Here is a 6,113-nt window from a genome sequence, read left to right as displayed (position 1 = left end):
ACTAAAGAACTTCTTGATGAAAGTGAAAGAGGAAAAGTGAAAATCTTGGCTTAAAACTCAACATTCAGAAAATGAAGATCATGGCATCCAGTCCCATCACTTCATGGCAAATAAATGGGGAAACAATGGAAACAGTGAGAGACTTTATTTTCTTGGGCTCCAAAATCACTGCAGATAGTGACTGCAGCCATGACATTAAAACACACTAGCTCCTTGGAAGAAAAGCTATGACCAACCTAGACCAGTATATTAAAAAGCAGAGATGTTACTTTGCCAACAAAGGTCTGTCTAGTCAAAGCTGTGGTTTTACCAGTTGTCATCAGAGAAGGCAATGACAACCCACTCCAATACTCTTGACTGGAAAACCCCATGGACGGAGGAGTCTGGTAGGATGCAGTCCATGGGGTCACTAAGAGTCAGATAGGACTGAGTGACTTCACTTTCACTTTTCACTTGCATGCATTGGAGAATAAAATGGCAACCCATGCCAGTGTTCTTGCCGGGAGAATCTCAGGGACGGGGGAGCCTGGTGGGCTGCCATCTATGGGGTCACACGGAGTTGGACATGACTGAAGTGACTTAGTAGCAGCAGCAGCATGTATGGATGTGAGAATTGGACTATAAAGAAAGTTGAGTGCTGAAGAATTGATGCTTTTGAACTGTGGTGTTGGAGAAGACTCTTGAGAGTCCCTTGGACTGCAAGGAGATCCAACCAGTCTATCCTAAAGGGAATCAGTCCTGAATATTCATTGGAAAGACTGGTGCTGAAGCTGAAACTCCAATACTTTGGCCACCTGATGCGAAGAGCTGACTCATTGGAAGGACCCTGATGCTGGGCAAGATTGAAGGCAGGAGGAGAACAGGATGGCAGAGGATGAGACCGACTCAATGGGCATGAGTTTGAGCAAGCTTTTGGAGTTGGTGATGGACAGGGAAGCCTGGCTGCTATAGTTCATGGGGTTGCAAAGAGTCGGACATGACTGAGTGACTGAACTGAACTGAAAATAAATTTGGTAAGGACAGTGTAGGAAACATCTGAAAATGTCACACTTTCCCTGGAGCTCTGACATTTGTGACTTACAGGGAGGAAAGAACTCTTGCTGACTGTTACAATTAGGCAGGTCTGGTGAATGCAATATCAACAGTTGCTGCCTACTGCAATAAAGACAAACAACTTCTTTTACTCTTCTGCTCTATAAGTCTATTTCTGGTGCAGCTCATTGTCAGAATCTAAATTATATCTAGAACCTTCATAGCAAAGATGTGAAAATGGCTCATTAGGGCAAATGGCGAGTCCTTGAATGACAGTGTAGTGACAACTGTTTCACTGAAATTTGAAGAGCACGACCCCAGAAAGTCCTGAGCAGCCCACATTGCCACCTTGTTATCATAACAAACCGGGAGGAACCCCAGCTGCCACAGTTGGTCCTAGTCATCATCGCAACCATGAACAGTGAGAGGCTGACCCAACAGCTGCCTGCTGCCCTGCCCTCAGCACAGAGGACACAAACCATGTCAAATGGGCAGTCATGCAAGAAGCAGTGGCCTGGGCAGGCTCATATATCAGTGGCGACAAGGTCATCACAATGAAGGTTGAAGGAACTGTTAAATGGTTCAATGTAAGAAACAGATATGGTTTCACCAACAGGAATGCCACCAAGGAAAATGTATCAATATTAGTACAGCAAACCCCATAAAGAAAAATAGCCCCAGGAAGTAGCTTTGCAGAGTAGGAAATGGAGAGAGTGTGGAGTCTGATGTTGTTGAAGGAGAAAAGGTTGTGGAGGCAGCAGATGTTACTGGTCCTGGTGGAGTTCCATCACCAGGCAGTAAATATAGCAGACCATAACCATTAGGGAAGCTATCCATGTCCACCCAGTTATCAACAGAATTAGCAGAACAGTGAGAATGAGGAAGAGAATGAGAGATTGGAGAATGCTCCTGAATGCCAGGGCCCTATGGCAGGCGAAGGTTCCCACTTTAGTACGTATGGAGACCCTATGGACAATGACTACAGCATTCCAACCATCCTGTGCAGGGAGAAGTGATGGAGGCTGCTGAAAACCAGGGTGCAAGAGAACAAGGTAGACCAGTGAGACAGAATAAACTATGGGGTTATACCTAGATCACAATTCTACAGAGGCTGTCCTCGCCAAACACAGACCAGAGAGGACAGCAATGAAGAAAATAAGGAAAATCAAGATGAGGCCCAAAGTCAGCAGCCACCTCAACCTTGGTACTGCCACAACCTCAGTTACTGATACAGACACTCAACCAGGAGATGGGAAAGAAACAGCAGCTGACCCATAAGCTAAGAATCTGTCTGCTTTCTAGACTGAGCAGGACGGAGCTGAGTCAATGACAGTCTATCATCTCTACCATCGTTTAGTTTAGTCATTCTACAAGAAGTAATTAACATCAAATTCCAGCAATTAGAAATGAACAAAATATTGCAACAGAAGATCATAAGTTCTTGCTTTTTGTCCATTGAACAGATAACTAGAACTGTCTGCATTATCTATTTAGCATGGAGTTTTTATTATTTTTAGATAAAGACATTTCTTTTTGTTAATAAAAAAGGTGTTTTTTTTTTTTTTTTCCGAAGAGCCTGGTTTTTCTTTATATACCTTTAAAGGTTTTTTAATTGTTTAATATTGTTTAATATTTGGTCAAGGTTTGATATTTTTAAAAACCTCATTTCTAATTTGTAATAAAAGTTTACCGCTTGATTTTTTCAAAAAAGTCAACAAACTGTAAGCACCTGTTAATAAAAATTTTAAATAATTAAAAAGTCTTATTAATTAAAACATAATAGTGGAAATTTAAGGTGATAATATTGGGAAGTTAAAAATACATATAATTTTCAACCTAGCACACACAAACATGGAATATGTGTGTATTGGTGCATCCTTCATACAAGAAATGGAGATACAAGAGCAATGACCAAAGTTTTTGGGACCAAGGTATCTTCTGTTTAAGGAGAGATCCATGAATGAATATGAAGATTATCCTAGTGCTCAGGATTCTGCTCTATAATGGGAAAGTCAAATCCTATTTAACCTGATAAATCTATAAAATAAAAAAACATTGAACAAATCCAACAGTAAAACTGTATACAGTAAGATCGATAGAACAAGAATAATGTGAACATTTTAGTTTGGAAAGTGTGTCCGACTCTTTGCGACCCCATGGACTGTAGCCCACCAGGCCCCTCTGTCCATGGAATTCTCCTGGCAAGAATACTGGAGTGGGATGCCATTCCCTCTCCATGGGATCTTCCTGACCCAGGGATCGAACCCGGGTCTTCCGCATTGCGGGCAAATTCTTAACTGTCTAATCCACAAGACTATAACTTTTTGTTATCTTAAAATTTCCCTTTATATATAAGTACAATATGCATGTATAACACACAACATACAATATTTTATTGATGGATAAATCATAAGCATATAATTATATGAATTTTCAAAGTGAATAAATGGATAACCATCATTCAAACCAAGAAATATAATATTTTCAACAGCATTGGAGCACACTCAACCAAGAATGACCACTGTGTTTACTTTTAGCTTCACAGATTAGTTCCCCTTGGTTTCAAACTTTATATGCCTTTATATACATACAGTAGAATGAATACATAATCTTTAGTATATTCAAATAATAGAAACTACACAGCAATGAGAATTAATATACCAGGAATGAAATGGAAATCCTGGACTAGCGAGTTTACATATAGTCAACTATATTAGCCATTGCCAAAGTGAATGTACCAGTTTACACTACCAGGAGTATACAGGAAATCAGATTGTCTTACATCTTAACAAAAACTTGATACTATCTATCTGCTTTTACCTGTAGAGGATTCATGTTGATGTATGGAAAAACCAATACAATATTGTAAAGTAATTAGCCTCTAACTAAAATAAATAAATTTAAATTAAAAAAATTCAGCATTATTACAAGCATTTAATAGTTCCTCAGATTTTAATTAGCATCCCTTTGATAACTAATTGATGCTGACTACATATTAATATGTTTATTGGAGATTTGGAATCATCTATAGGGAAGAACCTGTTCAAGCTAATCTGACTTGAACAGTCTTATTAAACTGATTTGAAGAAGTTCGTTATGTATTTTGGAAGGAAATCCTTGATTGGATATATGTATTGCTTCTTTTTATCAGAGCAAATAGTTCTACATCATACCTGTTTTATTGTTTTCTTGCCATCTGTGATGTGCTTGGTTGCTCAGTCTGGTCTGCCTCTGCAACCCCATGGACTGTAGCCTGCCAGGTTCCTCTGTCCATGGGGATTCTCCAGGCAATAACACTGGAGTGGGTTGCCATGCCCTCCTCCTGGGGAATCTTCATAACACAGGTTTCTTGCCATATGTGTTGTCAAATTTGAATTTCCTATCATCTCACATAGCTCTTAAATAAATCCATACTTTCCCAATTTCCAGGGCTTTACTTTTCACTTCTTTTGGTATAGCATTACAATTTTAGTCCTAATAAAATCTCATTTTCATTATTGCACTTTCCAGGTTAAGAATTTATAAGTCATGTTATCCAAAGGGCAAGAAATTTTATTGCCATAAAGTCCTGTGGGAGCATGGGGAAGTTGAGACAGGAAGCTAGAGAAGAGGGAAAGAACTGTTACTCTTCACTGCAAGTCTGGCCTTTTTGAAGAAAAGAATTAGCTATGAAGAGTCTCAGACTGCAACACAGTTTTAGGAAAATTAAGGTCAGGTTGATACAGTATCCTGAGACCAAAGTTGCCCTGTGAGATTAGTCCTACATCTCATAGGAATGGATCTGCCTTAGTATCACTGTGGCATTCAGTCATTCACTGGCAGCCACCTTTAGGTGCTCCTGGAATCTTCTATTACATTCTCTGTAGTACGAGATCTTAGAGCTGTATTTTTATGGTCGACCCAAGAGCTCATTATAAATGACCTGAACAAACCAAAAATCTCCAACACTTCACAATATTGGCCCACTATTTTTTTTTTTAAATCAAGCTCATCACATACTATCCCCTTCCACAAAATTCTTGTTCTAGTCTTCACTGTGCCTCTTTCTTATTCCCCATCCCCTTAGCTGCCATTTTCGTTGCTGTTCCTCTATTCCATGTTGTATACTCTGACTATAATATTCTTGCACTACACTTCCACTCACTGAAGGCCAACTCTTTCATCAGGGTCCTGCTCAAATTCTTTTAGTTCACTGCTCCAGTGACCTTTATTTTTTTCAAAATCTTTTTAGCATTTATATTCCAAATCCTGTATAGTATTTGATTTCTTATTGTTGTGTTTGTATGCTAATACATATATAATTCACTTAACTTTATAGAACTTATTGAAGAAAAAATTGGAGGATTATATCTTCTACAGTGTTTTCATATTCTAGGAATTAGAATGCTTTAGATGTACACTCTCAGGAGTTTGCATATCTTCTACAGTGGCATATACCAAACTGCATTAGATTTATTTGCTTATTTGATCTATTATACCCATCATGCATAACATGCTCAAAATATATTTATTGAATAGATTGCTGAATGATTCTAACTTAGTTATTTTATTATTTCATCCTCTATGTACTTTGTGTTTTGGTAATATATGTTCAACTGTGACTTGATCTTTCTCAGATTTATGATTCATTTGGTGCTCAGCATTTTGGAGTGATATCACTAAATCAGGAAATACACCTTTATTGATTAAACATATATCTCATATCTATTTTCATCATCATGCATTCAATGTAATTGATTATAGACATACCTGATTTTACAAAAAAATTTTTTAGATTATTGTTAAACTGATAACATCAGTAAACTTTATACTTTGGATTAATAAAATGCAGGAAATAACTTAAGAAAAATATTTCAGTGAATCAATTTTGAATATTTCCCATTATACTATAAGTAGAATATAAAATTCTATTAAATGATCAAACTCCATATTTACTGAAGTAAACCTAGTCCAGGAGTTTTTAAAATTCTACCTTTAAAAGATCACTAATGGATTCTTCAAAAACAAACCAACAAACTCATAGAAAAAGAGATCATATTTGTGGTTTCCAGAAAGAGGGGTCGAGGAGTGGGAATTGGGTG

General features: G+C 37.7%; 1 pseudogene; it reads left to right on the top strand.

The window, feature by feature from the left end:
- The first annotated feature begins 1,529 nt into the window (after window positions 1–1,529).
- LOC147341454 (Y-box-binding protein 1 pseudogene) lies at window positions 1,530–2,394 on the top strand (annotated as a pseudogene).
- Window positions 2,395–6,113: the final 3,719 nt, after the last annotated feature.

This window comes from Bos grunniens, chromosome X (assembly GCF_055505025.1).
Source record: "Bos grunniens cultivar Pamir isolate PY7600 chromosome X, Bosgru_T2T1.0, whole genome shotgun sequence".
NCBI lineage: Eukaryota > Metazoa > Chordata > Mammalia > Artiodactyla > Bovidae > Bos > Bos grunniens.
Note: the sequence above shows the minus strand (reverse complement) of the source record. Positions and strands in the feature narration are given on the sequence as shown.